The following is a 17,183-nucleotide window of genomic DNA, read 5'->3' as shown; positions in this document are numbered from 1 at the left end:
GGGGGGGGGGGTGCACATGGAAAGTACTAGTAACCACTTGCAGTTAATTAATGCCTACCGTTTCCCTCTAATTGTGACTTTGTCCAGTTACACACATCTCTCTTCCTCCCAGGGCAAGAAACTCACCAATGAAATTTCTATTTCTAATGGCTGACAGTTGGGGTGCCGCAACCAAGCAGTCACCCTTAAAAATTAATGAGCTTAATGATGGTTAGAGAAGCGATGGCGGTGGTGGTTTGGGAGGGAGGGGCCGTGGGAGGGCAGAAGGAAGAAGGCTGGACTCCTCGCAAGTGACACTGATGGGAGCCCCTGTCCTTATCTCCCCTCCCCCCTCTGCCCCCCCCCCCCCCCACGTCGCCACCACCCCTTCCATCCTCCCCTCTTCCCAGGAGCCAAGCGGATGGAAAGACAGGGCGATTATGAAGACGTCAGTTGGAGCGTAGGCAGGCGAGAGGGGCGCAGCGCTCCAGATGAGGTCCGGGGGGAGCCGAGGAGGGTCACTCATGGACGACCGTGTGTGTGTGTCTGACAGACTGTGAAATGGTGCGTTGTTGCACGGCTGCGCTGCACCTGGGCCCTTCATCTGTGATTGATTGGTTTGGTCATGTGTAATGGTCCCATCTGCTCTGTGTTGTTTTTCTTTTTTTACTTATAAACACCGTTCCCAGCGGCTGAGAGAGGATGAGCTATGTTTTGTCATCTTCACTTACACTTTAGCTCAAAAAAGTGGTCAAGTAGGTAAGCTCTAAAATCTATCCAAGTAATGCCGTCGGAAAGTACGGGTTTTCCCGTTTGCTCGGTGTGGGTGCGTGCGTGCGTGTGGGAGTGCGCGTGAGTGTGCCTGCCCTCCTGCGCACGCGTGTGTGCCCGGAGTTTTCACGCTGCCTGTTAATATCTGAATAGTTCAGGAACCACGGAAGACCAAAAAATCGCAGAAATGATTTGCACAAATCTGTGTATTGTGACTCTTACTGCAGCGAGGAGTTTTTTTTGTAACGGAGCCAATACTTAATTAAAACCGCTGACATCATGGTGTTATAATTAAGCGTGGCATTAATTAAGCTGGAATAACGATTTTTTTTTTTATTAAGAACTGCTTTTATTGTATAAGACCGTTATCGGCTAAAAACAAAGTAATTTTAAAGCAAAAATGAATTCCCTCTACGCGACCCCTTTTCAACTTCCCTGAAGTCCGGCCTCAGGACTGTCGTCATCAGGGGTGTGTGTGTGTGTGTATGTGTGTGTATGTGTGTGTGTGTGCGCGCGCGCGTGCGTGTGTATGTGTTGGGATGGGGGGAGAGTGGAAGTGAAATTTGTTTTTTTTCACCCAAAAATGCTGATCGGCTCCTGGCATTCTGATGGCTAATTATGCATCGGAGAGCTTCGACAGCTGCATTCATCATCATAAAATGTAATAATTAATGACATTCCAACAAAGAAAAATATGCAAATGAGGACTCATTAGCATTTTCATATTCAGCTTTGATAATGCTTTTGCTGACAAGGTTGTAATTAATGAAAATTCATGTCGCAGTCAGGAGATTGGATCGGTTTCATTCCGCTCACAATTCCCAAATGCTTGCATTATGGAAAACCGGCAGCTCTGCCAACTTTTCAGGGAAGAAAAAAACACACACACACACTAAAAGCACCAGATGCAAATTAATGGTAGGGAGTCTTTAACTCTTTAAACCACCCCCCTAAATTTCCATCATAGGAAACATGTGATGAGTTTTAGCCTAAGAACTAGATTCTTTTTTTTTTTTTTTATAACAGCAATGAACGTACTTTTATTTGTGACCCAAGTATGAGAATTTCTGGCAAACTTTTTTTTTTTTGTCAATATTAAAAAAAAACCCTCCACCTTTTCCCCTCTTCCCTTTTCCCTTTCAAGACTATTTAAATTTACATAGTAAAACATGTTAGGACAGCCAAGCCTCAGCATGTTGTGTTCTGTCCTCTCGCTGGCAAATTCACGCCACGACAGTTTATTCAGCCACATGCTTTTTGGCGACTCCTCATCACGTATTTGTGCTTAGATCTGCTGGTGCCTCCCTCCGTGTGCTACCCATAAGGTCGAAAGAAAAGCAAGTATTCTATTTCTCTATTCAGGGTGGGTTGGGGTTTTTTTTTTCCCCCTTTCTTTTTTGGATAATTTTTTTTTTTTTTTTTTTTTTTTTTTTTTTTTTTTTTTTTTTTTTTAGTGCTTTTTCTTTTAGTCTATTCCCTTTGTGGTTGAGTGTAAGAGTTTGGGAATGTGCCCATAATTCTCTCACTCAACACTTCTGGTCTAGTGTTGTGCTTCAGATGTAATTTTAAGAGACACTGTACAATCAAAATGGATACCCAGAAACCTCAGAACAGGGCTATCGACAAGCATTCAGCACAGAGAGCTATTAATTTATAAAGCCTCTTTGTGTTGCTTTCAAAATGTGTGACTCCAATTGGCAAATAACCATTGGGTGCCAACCTAGTACCATGTTTTGTCATACCAGCCTAGAGTTCAGTTGAAAGTCCTGTCTCCCCTGTCAACATTAGAAGGAAAAACCTTAAAGAATTCTGACCTGATTTGGGATTTGATCATTAGGTTACAAAAATGATTATCACTAAAGTCAGATTTTTTTTGTTTTTTGTGAATAGTTGTAAATAGTTTTTTCAAAAGGGTTTGTATGAGGATTAAGAAGAAGAGAGAATGAAAGCATATGTCTTTATAAATTGTCAAATTTATAAGCATTTTCACTCTCAAATGATAGAAAACAACTTCAGGCAGTTCCCAAGATGCAGTTTCCTGTTTATTTTAAGTTAAATTGTAATTCCCAAAGTTGCTAGCCCAGCATAAATAAAGAATATAAATATGCCTTGTTAGGAGAAGATAGAAACTTTGATAGCCTAGGTCTTATTTTTTAGAGTATCTCAGTAAAATAGACAGTCTCATCAGTTATTTAATGAGGACTTGAAAGTAAATTTTTTCCCCTGTTATGCGATTAAGAATGACTATGTTTTTATTCCTCATTACATCTCAGAGTTCCAAGAAACAGAATTTTATTTGTCTCTTGCTTTATTCCAACTTTTGTTTTCTCAGTTTGTACCTGTGTGTGTGTGTGTGTGTGTGTGTTGATGTCTGGAGATTATGGTGGCTCTGTCCTCTTTCCCTTAAAATCTATTGTGTTAAAATAGGAGGCAGAAGAAGGATTTACTTTTTTTTTCCTTATAGTTTACTTCTATTTTATGCGGGCAAACTGCCCATCCAGATGGTAGAATTTCACCTGTAAGCAATCTGAAACGATCGGTTAATTCTGACATTTTATAGAGCCCTTTTCTTTTCTTCTCACATAGTGCAACTAAGTGCAGAGTAACTATTCAAGATAATGTCCCCCCCCCCCCCCCCCGCCACCAGCTTTTAAAGCCCTTCCTGCTGTGATTGGTTCTTTTTCCCCTAAAATCTGTATTTTGGGCTTAATTAAAAATCTGTGGCTTTAGGCACTTTGCTGCTGTTGTCAAAACCACATCTGATGAAATCTTTGACCACTTCTAATATGTGTAAATGAGGAAATGATAGCAGAATTGAAGGAACAAGTGTAGATTAGCAGGTTCGTGGCTGAGAAAGCAGATCATTGTAATTTTATAAGCTCAACATTCCACTGGCTTTGGTAAACTCACTGTTAACTTTTCTTCTCCCACCAAATTCACAAAGTACACCAACTCACACCTTCCGAAGGAACGCCTAGCGTGGTGCTAGCTACCAGAATCCTGAAATTTGGTTTTGTTTTCTGTGTAGCCAGCCTCTGGTGGCTTATGTTACTGAATAAACTGGAGACATGGTGTGAAATGATTTGTTAACCTGTTATTGGAGAATCCCATTATTTCCCAAACCCGATTTGGGGGATGTTTTTGAAGCAGAGTATAAAAGGGAAAAGGAGTCTTAGAGTTTGTTGTCACTCATAATCATTGTATTGATCCTGTATTTACAAGTTATTTTGGAATGCTATCCTCTCGCTTTTATTTCTAGAAATCCTTCATTTGCACGAGTGATTTCTTGAGTTATTTATATAGTAAGGATGGCTCTAGGGACCTCTTCTCCCCTGGCTTATTCCCTTGGGAGAACATTTTTGAAAGTACTCCTATTATACCTGTTAAGATTTGAGACTCTGGCTATGCTATTATTTGTTGCTTTGTTTTGTTTTGTTTTGTTTTTTTGTTTCCTGTTTCTCACATGTTAATTCCTGTGGGCATTTTCTTTTAACAGTGATGAGATTTTCACTGTCCAGCAGCAAGCCACATTTACTGGAGTTATTGAACTCTGAAATAGGAAACCTGTGGGCGATCAGTTTTACCCTCCCCAGAAACTGTTGCTTCAGTCAAGGGGAATTACAGCCCCATGACTGGGCATTTTAAAGGAGTTTCACTAACACATCCCAAGGTCTCGTTTCAGGTATTGAAACAAAATCAACATTTGTTTGTGGCCAGGGAAGCCAGGGTTCCTGGCAGTGTTCTTCTCCAGTTGTTTCTCCTATTTCCCTTGCAAACTTTCCCATTGGTTGGGGTCTGTGGAGAGATTTCAGTGGCTGGCTGGCTGGGGGAAATGTTTGGGAGAACATTTGCGTATCAAAGCAGCCTAAATATTTGCAAAAATGTTTGCTTGAGGAAAAAAAAAAAGAAGTAGAATCCTTTTAGGATTAGGAAGTAACTTGCTAAAACATTTTTAAAAGCATTTGTCATTTACTCAAGTATATTATTCATGAAGGAAGGCCTAACCTGAATTTCAGGGGTCATCCCAGAATTTGTATTTTTAAACAGCAGATGAGATAATAAATGTTTTGGCATTATGATTAAGGTCTGTACCTGTATGTGGCATAGAAATGCAAAACAAAAACAAAAATAAAAACAAAGCAAGAAAAAAGAAAGAGACACAAATACATTTAAAAATTAATTGGTTTTTATTTAGAAACCCATAACACAAAAGGTGCAGAGAAAGGCCTTATGAAATGATAGGATTGAATGGCTATTGAACAGCTAGCTCTAACCTCATTTTTCCCCCCTATTGTGTATTTTTCCCCTATAAAACACAAACTGAATTGCTATGATATGACGTTCGATTCTGTTGGAGTTTGCAGACTTTCTCTCAATAGTCATGATTTGAATGGCAGATCTTTTCTCCTTTTTTTTTTTCTGGGTAAAGAGTTTCCTGTGGGCATTTTTCTGTTCAAATTATTGAAGTTTTAACTGCATTTCACTTTTGGTTTGGAAACAGTACATGTAAAACTCAGTCCAGGCCAATTTTTTCAATTTGTTAACAATGTAGGAGTTGAGCGTTGACAATTACTGTACTTAAAAGCCCCTTAGATCAGGTGTTATTTTACCATCTGGACATTTTAATTAGTAATAAAAATGTGGATCTGGATACACAGAAAGAGGATCTACAGTACACAGTGGCGCAGTGTACCCTGTTGGTGCTAAAGTGCGCATGGTTCCATCTTACGAGTGTGTGTCTGTGTGTGAGTGTATCCCTGTGAAATTGCATGTTGAGTATGTGATCTGTCCTCCTAGAAAACCCAGGCATAGGATCCTGGTGCTTTTTTAAACTGTGCATTTTTGTAATACCAGGCTATTTGGCTACTTTCTTCAATATGAAATAAAAATATATAATATATTCTTGCATTCCTAAGTAACACTTGCTTAAATCTTTTTAATACGCCTACTTCATGAAGTATATGGTATGGCATGGCGATAAAATGCTGGCGTCAGAAATAGGCTTGGGCAGATGTGGCTCCATTACAGAGCTGTGTGCTCTAAGGCAGATACATAACCTCTCTGAATCTCCTTTTTTCCTTATCTGTTGAATGAAAGTATTAATGATAATAGTTATGAAACTCACCTAACAGGATTATGATGAAGCTTATGTCAAATCACTTGATAAAAACAAAGAGCTATAACAATTGATTTTTAATGCAAACCACCAATTCATAACCCACCTGTCATCTTCATAACTCAGTGAACTGTCCCATGTTAAAAAATAAGAGAGATGCAAATATGAGATTATATTAGATCATTCACAAGTATTAACTTTGGGACCACCAGAAAATGTGTTACTAATTTGACATGTGAAGAAAAATAACCCATTTTTATAAAGTATCTGGATATGCTCTTTGAAATAATGTTATTCTTAATTAAGGTAGAGGCGGGTACGTTGGAGGGAAATAGTGACCCTCTGGAGAAATGGAGAGTGAAAATAGTTTAGGGAAATAAGTCTTAGAGTCTTCTCTTTCGGAAAGATGCATATATATATTCCTCTCAATCGTCATGAATTTCATGTTTGCAAACCAGTGTGAATCGCTTTTGAACCATAATCGCTTTTGTTGAGAAGAACCTACCCATTATAATTTGCATATGTGTATGCGTACATACGTGTATCTATATCAAATTATATGAAAATTTCCTTAAGAATGTGTCTTCCCCAGGAACTGAGGGTGTAAGCTTACTGTTAGACACTAGACCAGCTGCATTTGGACACTTCTCTAGAAAGCATTTTCAGTTTTTAGTGTATGTCCAGTTCTCTTCTTGAGAATTCTGCAGGAGAAATAAAAACATTTGTTTTCTTTATTTAGAAGAATGACATAATGAGTGGTGGTATCCGTGGTGGGATGATGTTGTTATGGTCATGTCATTTCCTCTCCTGTCATGGAATACATGCACACCTTGATCACAGCCCAGATATTTATTTACGTGATGTTGTTTCCAACAACCAGTATTTATTGCCATGGACCACCTGGTTTTAAGGAGTGTCTTAAAGAGCTTATCAGACTTGTGTCTGAGACATGGTATTAGCAGGCGTATGCAGAGGTCCTTTCTGGTGGCCTGCTAAGGGCTAAATGCAACTGAGGAAGTCTTCAATGAATTTGTTAATTTCATAAATATTAAGCAAACTGTGGAAGAAACAGGGACATGCTATTTATGACTGTATGGCTTTTAAGATTGTTTTAGACCTAAGAATGGAAACCGAATTACTTTAATGTTCTATCAGTTTCACTCAAATGTCCCAATCTAATGACCAGTTTCATTTACGTATTCCTGTCTGGTGAACAGATAGAGTCTTCTTATTATTTGTCTTCAAATTTTTAAAACGAGGCCACAGGTCCTCCCCTTTGAAACTCCGTTTGATAAAAAGGGCCATGTGTATCTTAGCCTTTAGATTTCAGTACCCACAGTCACAAGACGGAAAAGAAATTGTGGAACAACTTTAGAAATTATCTCATAAAAGGGATTCCGTTGAAAATTGAGGGGGAACAGCATTTGAAATTTAATAATAATAAAAAAAAGTAATTCAAAGTAAAGTCTGTAGCCAAACTCCTTAATTGTGATGCATTTGCCGAGTTCCCCTCTCCCATCGTCGGGCCTGCTCTCGTGCCATATGGCCTACCATGGAACATTTAACTTGTCAGATATAATGGATTGTCCTGGAAGCAGATTTTTGCTTTGAGCACTCGGCTCCTTTCTTGCATCTCGCTCTCAGCTCCAGGCTGCAGGATGAAGGATTGTGGTGGAAATGCAAAGAGGAGACACACAGTTGATTCCCCTTAAGAGAGTGACCTCCATGTCACAAAATTTTACCCACGTAAAGAGGCATTATCCCCGTCACTGGCCTTAGCAGGCTGCATGTCAGAATCGTTTAAATTTGCCTGGACTTAACAGATTGTGCAAACATTTCAGAATTGAGTGCTTAGGAATAATAAAACGTCGTCATTTTAACTTATGCAGAAATGGTGTAGCCACATCAGCCGAAGGATAAGTATTATTTATCGTGACCTACATGTAACCTAAACCACCTGGTTTGTAGATGCTGTAAATTAAGTTCAACTCTCAAATCTACCGAGAATGCTTAAGGAAAAAAAAAAAATCACCTTATGGAGATATTACATGGCTTCATTGTTTCTGTTTGGTGAGGAGATGTGAGGTTGAAATGATCATTTCGGTGGATGGACAAGTGACTATTAATTATCCTACCAAGCTTTCCATCTTGAAACTTAAATGCACACCTTCCGTTTATTCCAATCTATTCGAAATTAGACACCGAACGTTCTATGGATTATTTAATTTGTATATGTAAATGTAAAAAAATATAGTATTTGATGTCAATTTTAATTTGGTGCTTTTATGAGGTAGTTCCTTTTTTTTCAAGTCGTGATATTATTTCTGAAATCACAAGCTTAGGAAGCTTTAGGAGGAGTTTGTGGCTTTTGCATTTATAGGAAAACTTCCTTAAAAGGATAAACAGTGCCCTTTCTATACGTACGTGTTCATACATAGCTGCTAGGTGTTTTTTTGATACGATCTACTGTAATCCCAAATATTATATATTTTTTAAAGATCTTATTTATTTGAGAGTGAGAAAGCAAATGAGAAAGCACAAGCAGGGGGAGTGGCAAGGGGAGAGAAAGAAGCAGGCTCCCCTGTGAGCAGGGAGCCCAATGTGGGGCTCTATCCCAGGACCCTGGGATCATGACCTGAGCCAAAGGCAGATGCTTAACCGACTGAGCTACCCAGGTGCCCCTGTAACCCCAAATACTATAATACAGAAACCCAAATAATCAAGCGCAAGCAAGTGAAAAAATAAGTAACTCATGTATCTCATTTAACCATAAAGTGATATATATTTGATTGCTCCAGAGTTACAAAAATTCATTAGATTTATATATGACACATGGAAATATATTAAACGAGACTCTATTTACAAAAGTTAATTTAATATACTCACCAAAACAAGTGTTTGTGTTTTAGAAATTTAATATATGTTATGCCACAAATTCGTGTATTATAGATAATTCTTAATAATAGAACTATAAAAAACTGCAGTGACCTTGAAAACTGATGAAACCACACTTCCATACAAAGAATCCTATATTTTTTTAATGGACAACTTCCCATGAAGCAGCTAAGAAATCTGTTAAAGTCAGTATTTAATAATAAAGTGTAATTGTATATTTCACACTGATCCTAAAGTGAGCATGCTTGTTTCATTAATGCCACCGATAGGATGATTTCCCGCTGCTCCCCCCCACCCCCCAATTCAAATTTTGGTCAGACTTTGTCTGAAGTGAGTTTGGGTGGTGCCTGGCCACAGCCAGCTCTTGTTGGGGCATGTGCGCCCTCTGCTGGCTGCTCAGATTGGAACCAACCCTTGTGAGGGCTTCTTCATTTGTTTTCCTTTTCAAGGTTGGGTTTTTTGGGTGTGTTTTGTCTTTGCATTTTTATAAAAATAATCATATATTTGTAGTGATTATAAAGTTGTAGGCTAATACTGAGAATGACAGCTAATTTGTTTCTGTTTGAAAATAAATTTTTGGGGGGAGTTGTTTGTTTGTTTGATTTTGCTAAGTAGACTCCTGATAGTTCAAACAACATGTCGAGTCTTGAATTTTTAAGTGGTTGATTTCATATTACCATTGATTGTGTTTTCGTTGCTTTCATAGTTCCCCCTGGTCTGATTACACTTAAGAAGAATTTTTATTGGGACTAAATTAGGAATGGACTTCAAAAAGATAAATTATTGAGACTTTGCCATATGACTCTTTGTAGGTAATAGATGTGGCAGATAATCCCTAGGACAAAACTCCCTGATCGTGTCAAGAGTTTTCATTTGTCTTGTGAAGGAAAATGACTGTCCATCGCAATATTTTACCAAGGTGTTCTTGGCTTTTCTGCAGACCAAATGAAGCTGTGCCCCCCCCCCCCCCCGCCATTCCCACCCCACTCCCTGCGGGCAGACATTGAGAATGGTAGTTTTAGTGGAACCTCTTTTTGTTTGCTTTTGCCTCTTTTGGTTATTGTTTGTAGAGTGTGAGATGTTAAAGGAGCAAATCGCCCATGGTCCCTTTGTCCCCAGGTCCCCAGGTCACAGGACAAGGGCAATCACAGAGGGGACATTCTGGCCTCTCCACCATTGCTTGGACGGAGGGTACCCTAGGGTTCTGACAGTGAAGACCAGGGCTCTGGGTGATGGACGGGTCTTTAAAATAGCAACAGTTCTTTTATTAACAAGGTTTCCTCAAATTCTTCATAATAACTATATGTGTTAGTGATTTCTACACAGCTTGAAATGAATGACTCGACTGAGTCAATCTGCTAATTGTTACCTAAGCACAGTTTAGATTTTTGCAGTTCTTTTGTCTTACCTTGTAAATTTCTTTGACTTGTAAGCAAATGACTTCTAAATATCCCCAGCCAGCTCCCTAAACTAGTGAATGATCGAAGAGTTTAGAGTTAGGGAAGAAAGGAAATGTCATCTAAGTTTTTCCCAGTTTCCCATCTTTCCAATTTTAGGTACCTTAAAATTTAGGTACCTTTCCAATTTAAGTTACCTTAAAATTTGTTTTGAATAAATGATATAAGTGTCTCTGATTTATTTAACAATGTCTAATAACTCTGAAATGCCTTCTAACCAGTCTCAAGTTGCCCCTAAGTTATAATAGTGTCTTGCACGGAATCTCAAACACACACTCTCCTGTTGCCACCTGTTACCCAATGAGGTTCATTCAGCAGTCTCCTCCTCTGTGCTTTTAGGTACACCCCTTCACCCCTTACCGATGCACATTGTTGGGTATGCTCCCTTGCATTTCAGCCATCTAAATCCTTACCTCTTGGGAACAATGTCCACTGTGGATGTACCAGCCGCCAACACGGGGTACACAGAGGCTCCAACAAATATTTATTTCCATAGTTCATGTTTTTTTGGACCTCTTTTACAACTGTCCAGGTGATCATTTTTGCAAGTTTCTGGACTGAAAATTGCTCTCTGCTCCTTGTAATGTACATTATTTTCTTGCCTGTTTGGTTGGATGAGGTCAGTGTTTTGACTACTCCCTTGACCTTCCTCCCTTCTTCTTTTTGACCATCCTTCCCATGGCCTCGCCCTTCCTTCCTGTGCACCCCCTGCCTTCCTCTCTTGATGTAGTCATGCTTATGTACTCAGTCATTGGGAGGCTTTCCTTAAACACCACAGTGTGGGACTCAGCAGCTCGTGGAATTTTATCTGTGAACCATCATCTTCCTTTAGTGGTGATTCTTGTCACAAGGCAGTTGGACTCTGAGGAGTTTAGTCCTGTTTGCTTTCCTCTTTGGTTGTTGTGGACCTGATCTCTTAAAGTTGATCAGGATCAACCATCATCAGTATTCCCATTCTTTGTCTGCTCTATGGATGCTCTGAAATGTATTTTGTATTTTAGGCTATTTCCCCCCAGCTTCTCAGTGATGGATGTTTAGGGAATAGAGACCAATTGTAATTCAGTTCTAAGGCCAGAGAATCTGTTGTCTTCCGTATATAAATGAATGATACTAGCATTATCTTCTGTCTGGGGTTTAAAATGAGGGCAGCTGGCTGGCTCAGTCAGAAGAGTGTGCAACTTTGGATCTCGGGGCTGAGAGTTCAAGCCCCACGTTGGGTGTAGGGATTACTTAAATAAAAAGAACTTAAACATTTTAAATGTTTCTTATGTGTATGTGTATATATGTAAGTATAATGGTTGTATATATTCTACATATGTCTAAGCTATAGTTAAAGTCTTCATGAGACTCCCATCCAGCTTACTCTGGTTCAGTCTTGAGTATCACATCAAATGTCCTTGTGGTTTCTTTGAGAGATGATACTTATTATATTTTTGTTAGGTTTTTTTTTTTAAGATTTTATTTATTTATTTGACAGAGAGAAAGAGATCACAAGTAGGCAGAGAGGCAGGCAGAGAGAGAGAGAGAGAAAGGGAAGCAAGCTCCCTGCTGAGCAGAGAGCCCGATTCGGGGCTCGATCCCAGGACTCTGAGATCATGACCTGAGCCGAAGGCAGAGGCTTAGCCCACTGAGCCACCCAGGCGTCCCTATTTTTGCTAGTTGTAAACTTGGCTTGAAAACTGAGGCCATTGCCTATATGCCATGATGCTGAAATATGTGATTTTCCTTTATAGATGCAATAACAAACATAATACTAAACCTTTTCCTCTGTTTGCTGTGTCACTGTGGCTTACTCAGAGTCTGGTCAGTGTTATTTTTTACGTTTAATATTAGTAAGACTCTGTTAGAACATCAGCTTAATGGACAGCAAATAATTTATTGCCAAAAGTGATTTGAATGGTAAAATGTAGCTCTAGATTTTCTTAAATTTTGCTGGTAAACTTAAAAAAAAAAAATTAGCCAGGCTGTAGAGTCTTTTTTTTTTTTTTAAGATTTTCTTTTTTTATTTGACCCAGAGATAGATAGTAATGGAAAACAAGCCTCAGGAGAGGGTGAGGTTTTCTGCTGAGCAGGGAGCCCAATGCAGGCTAGATCCCAGGACTCTGGGATCATAACCTGAGCCGAAGGCAGATGCTTAATGACTGAGCCACCCAGGCGCCTCAGCAGAGTTTTTATTCATATGATCTTTCTACAGCCTCTGACCAGAAATGTCACAGATCTCCTCCAGAGGGATCAAAGGACCACATTCTCTCCCTGTGTGTGGACTGCCTTCAGTAGGGCATGGAAGCGTAGATCAATGGGTGAAAGGGCCCTTTTAACAAACTATGTTCACTAGAGGTTGACCTTGGAATGTAAAGGTGATTTCTGGCTTGGGATAGAATGAGGAAAAGGATACTTTCAGAGTAGTGGGATCTGATCCTAGTGGATCTGATAGAAGACGAGGGACCTTTCTCCCCTGGGACTCTCATATCTTGGAATTCCGTCATTTACGAGAGGGATGAAAATACTTGGTAATAGGAGACTAATTTCTTTTAAACAACCAGTCTTCATTAGTGGAGAGGAACACATTTACAGGCCAAGTATGCTGCCAGAAAAAGATTTCTGAACTACAACTGTCAGAAAGGGCCTCGGAAATCAATCATTTTTTGTTTGTAAAAATGCAGTTAAATGGACCGGATTGGGTAGTAACCTATTTTTTTGTTGTTGCTATCCACCAGGCCACCAGGTTTATTGGAATTCCATCTGATGTAACCTTAGAGGCTGCCACTAAAATTGGTTACTGTTACTCCTGGCTTGTTGGACTAACCAGTAGAATTTTATTTAAAAAAAAAAGAAAAAAAAAATTAGAGGCACCTGTGTTGCTCAGTCAGTTAAATGTCTGCCTTCGCCTCAGGTCATGATCCCAGGTTCCTGGGATCAAGCCCCACATCAGGCTCTCTGCTCAGCGGGGAGCCTGCTTCTTTCTTTACTGCTCCCCTTGCTTGTGGGCACTCGCTCTCTCTATCAAATAAATAAAATCTTTTAAATAAAACAAAAATAGAATAGAATAGACTAGAATTAGAAGACCAGATCCTACTCTACTGAATGCAAATGCCATGGAGTAAAGAAACCCAGATTCTGTTGTAAGAAAGAACCCTTTCCCTAATGGGTCTCATGACCAGCAAGGTGTCTTAGCCATAGAACAGAATTTGGGGGTATTGCTTTTCTCCACGCCCATCCTGTGTCTTCCTTTCCTCCTACGACTAGTGAAAATATTTCTCTCTGCTTGCTTTGATGCCTGTAGCGTATATTGCAAGAGTGACCTTTCTTTATTTTTGTATAAAAACTATTATGTTTCTTCAAATAACATAAGTAAGCTTTCAAATATTTATGTTGTTTCCTCAGAGGGCACCCAAGTCCGTAATTGCTGTGGTTCTCTTAGAGCCAGTCATCACACACAAACTGTGATAACAATGTAAAACAGGGTCGGCAGAACTATTAAGATCTTATTCACATAAAGCCAGTGGTAAGTTACTCATTAGAAGTAAGTTGAGTGATTTCGGGGTTGCCCTTAGTTCTTCAGGTCTCTAGGGGACCCTTGTACAAATTGCTGATTCAGAAAATCATTACTCTGGTGGCTGAAGTGGCACTTTAGTGGCCTTAAAGAGTTATTTGACACACCTCCCCAAACAGCTAACTTATCCCCGTGATTATGTTGATTAATTGCACACTCTGTGGAATTAGCGTTATTTTCAATGAAAGATTTTCCTGCATGTGGAAAATAAAGCATAAAACTCGTGTGCTTTAATTTGATAATGTGTGCACTTCTCCTGAGCATGACACCGAGTGAGGGGACTGTTTTGGCTGTTGTCTGGGGCATGTCCCATAATCTAAGGCCGTACTTTTTTATTTTGCGTTTAGAAAGTGCTTTCTGGTATACGAGAGAGCCGGTCACTCAAAATGCTTATCATCTCTAGCCTTTTTATCCAGTCCTTTTTGCCTTACAATCAGAATTAAAAGGATGTGAAGGGAGGGGTTGTGGTGCACAATGAGAAGACAGGTGGAATAATCTTTGTTAACAGAGAAGGTGCGGACATTACATCTACAACACTCCAAAAAGAAGTGGCATGTTGTCTAAAGGAGCTTTTGTGCTGGAGTTGGAAGTTTATGTTCTAGCTTCATCTCTTGATACCTGTATAACCTCTTCTACTTATGGAAGTTGGTTGTCCTTTCTTCATTTTAGTGACTTTATTAAAAAATAGAGCTTAAAGTACCCACCGAAGGAGTTCTTAGGGTGTGTTGTCTTAAATATGTAAGTTAAATTCCTTCGCATACCTACAGTGCTTTGCAGATGTAAGTGCTTTAAAGAAAATTCAATATAGATTCTGCACCTAGACAGGACCCCAAAGGGGAGAGCTTTGGTGGTGCCTCAAGACAGTCATCATATCTGGAATCTTAGTCCACCCACTGTTTTGAAGGCAGCACAGTGTCTAGACGAGATGAGGTGAATCAGTGACGAAATGCAGCCAAGACTCATAATTTTCCAGGATCAGAGCTATAGATCATTACTGAGTATTCTATTTTTATGGCTTAAGCACATCAGTGAAAAAGAAGACCGATGCTAGTCTTTTCTGGGGAGATGGCTAGCTCCCTACTTCCCAATATCCTTTGCTACAAATTATGCGCCTACTCACCTCCCCCCACCCCTTGTCTTTCTGGTCTCAATTTAGGAAGAGGGGAAGGAAGAAATTTTTTCTAGGCTGTGGAATGACTAGTTTATCTGCTGGAATTGAGTTGTAATTCTTCTTTTAGCATAAAATTTATTAAGTTTGGATTTTTGAATGCCGATGGATTGAAGATCGAGTCGTCCTGGTACAAAAAGACTCTGTAGTAGAGAACCAGTGCTCTTTAAATTGTGGAGATCGGAAGAAGATCAACTTCTGACTTCTTGCAAATGCAGTCTCGGCCTCTCACCACCAAACAGGGATCTGGGGCAAAGTGGACCAGCTAGTCCGAATAACAAAGGTGTATCTGCATGGAAACATCACCAATAGTGAACAATGATTTTGGATCAACTTAGTTAAAATAAAATACAATTTTTAGGTTTACATTATTTATTTCATAGTAAATGATAAACATTTATTGACCTAATACATTCTTAGTGGTAAGGGTTTTGTTTGTTTGTTTGGGTTTTTTGGTTGTTGTTATTGTTTTTAAGTAATAGTAGCTCCCAAAGTTCCTCATGACTTGTATTAAGAGACAAAAAGATATGGGGCAGTTAGGTGTAGTCACATAAGTTTAAGAAAGATAGTGTTAAGCTAAATTAAATGTCTTCAGTGAAGGACTTGTCAGAGGCTTTAACATGTTAAAATGTAATGTACATTTCTGGGGGAGGGATGTAGATGGGGTGTAACATTTCCTAGGCCCTTGAAATCGGCCTTCCTTTTGTTTTGGGGAGCCTGCTGTGGGCTTATTATTTCAGAGAGACCCTCATGAGCGACGCTGCCTTGTCCTAGATTATAATGGTATTTTTTCCTTCCACTCTTCTCTGTGTATCTTAAGACGAAGTCATACTCTTCACATGGGGAATGTGTAGAGATTCAGGCTGCTGCCATGTTTGTGGATTAGTGGCTTCAAGGTAACGTGGAGAAGGTTGCAGCTTATTGTATGACGTTACAGGTGTGGTGTACATCATTTGCACAACTCTAAAGTACCAAGAGACCTTTTAGGGATAAAACACCATGTAAATGTAAATTATTACCACCTATAAGACACTTTCATTAATTTCATATCAAATTCATGAGCGTTTTGAGCTCTGGGATTTGAGTCTTCCGTATTGGGCTTCTTGCTTATTTATAGATTTTTTTTTTTTTTTTAAAGAGTTTAAATACCAACAGCACAGAGTAGTGCTAGGACCATAACCTTTGGAATCCAAGTGCCAGGGTTTGAATCCTGGTTAAGTCACTTACTGCCTGTGTAACCTTGGGCAATTTTCTGTATCTCAGTTTGCTCATCTACAAAATGGGTGTTTATATTACCTGCCTCCTAGGGTTGTTGTGCAGATTGAATAAATCAGTCTACATAAGGCCTTTGCATACTGGGCAACAATACATGGCCAGGACTCAGCTATTCTTACTTGGGCAAAGGAGGGAAAAGTGAGCATGGAAAAGACGAAAGGATTCTAAATAGTAACCTCATGTATATTTTCAGAACCACCCAAAATTTCAGTCATTGTTTAATGATAGTCTTTTCAGTATGCAAAATCATCATCATCATCATCATCACAATACTAATTAATAGGGTAACCAGGGATAGGTTGGGGATGGGGACAGGGACAGAGATTTATTCTGATCTGAACATGGTTATGATGAGTTCCCGAGTCTGATGCCAGGGAACAAAAGGCTCATTCTTCAGTTCCCAGAATGGGGATTAACAGTGAAGCAGCCTTGCTTGGTTTGTCCTGAAACATCAGATAATTTTTCATTAAGGCTTTTCATGGGATGATATGTTCCCCTGGTACAGGTGCATCTTTTTCAGTGGTGGGTGAGATGCCTACCATTTATATATAATTTTAAAAGTGACCTTTTAAGAATGAAAGGTTAGAGACCCAAACGTGACCTTGTTATCACCCTACTGGTCAACCACCAACGTGGTCTTCTATGTCACAGCTTATCTGCAGAAATCATAGTATCAAGAAGTTGTTCTTGTCTGTTTCCATGTGGATTAGAACTGTTCAGGTGTAGTCATCGACCAGAACTGACACTTCTTGGATGTATCCCTGTGAATGAATGGGTTTATGAGGTCATTTTTTTCTTCGAGAAATATTTTCATTCTTATTCAGTTCCCTGGGCATTCTCTTACAATAGGATACCATGGATATACTGAAAGAAAAAATTAGAAGGCAAATAGAAAATGACAGAAGAATATAAAAGTACTAAATTTGGAATTATATAGACCTGTGTTAACAGTACTGCACCCAAACAAAC

The 17,183-nt window shown here is 39.3% G+C and overlaps 1 protein-coding gene across 9 annotated transcripts in view; it reads left to right on the top strand.

The window, feature by feature from the left end:
- TCF4 (transcription factor 4) overlaps positions 1 to 17,183 on the top strand; it is a 346,933-nt gene that overhangs the window by 155,326 nt on the left and 174,424 nt on the right. Inside the window, exon 1 of one of the 9 annotated variants that reach the window (XM_059409724.1) lies at positions 720 to 738. The exons of the other annotated variants lie outside the window; for them this stretch is intronic. The gene's annotated coding sequence lies outside the window, so the exon portion shown is untranslated. Of the gene's footprint in view, positions 1 to 719; positions 739 to 17,183 lie in introns of those variants that run through there. 9 annotated transcript variants of the gene reach the window in all.

Source organism: Mustela nigripes, chromosome 8, assembly GCF_022355385.1.
Source record: "Mustela nigripes isolate SB6536 chromosome 8, MUSNIG.SB6536, whole genome shotgun sequence".
NCBI classification, from domain to species: Eukaryota; Metazoa; Chordata; class Mammalia; order Carnivora; family Mustelidae; genus Mustela; species Mustela nigripes.
Note: the sequence above shows the minus strand (reverse complement) of the source record. Positions and strands in the feature narration are given on the sequence as shown.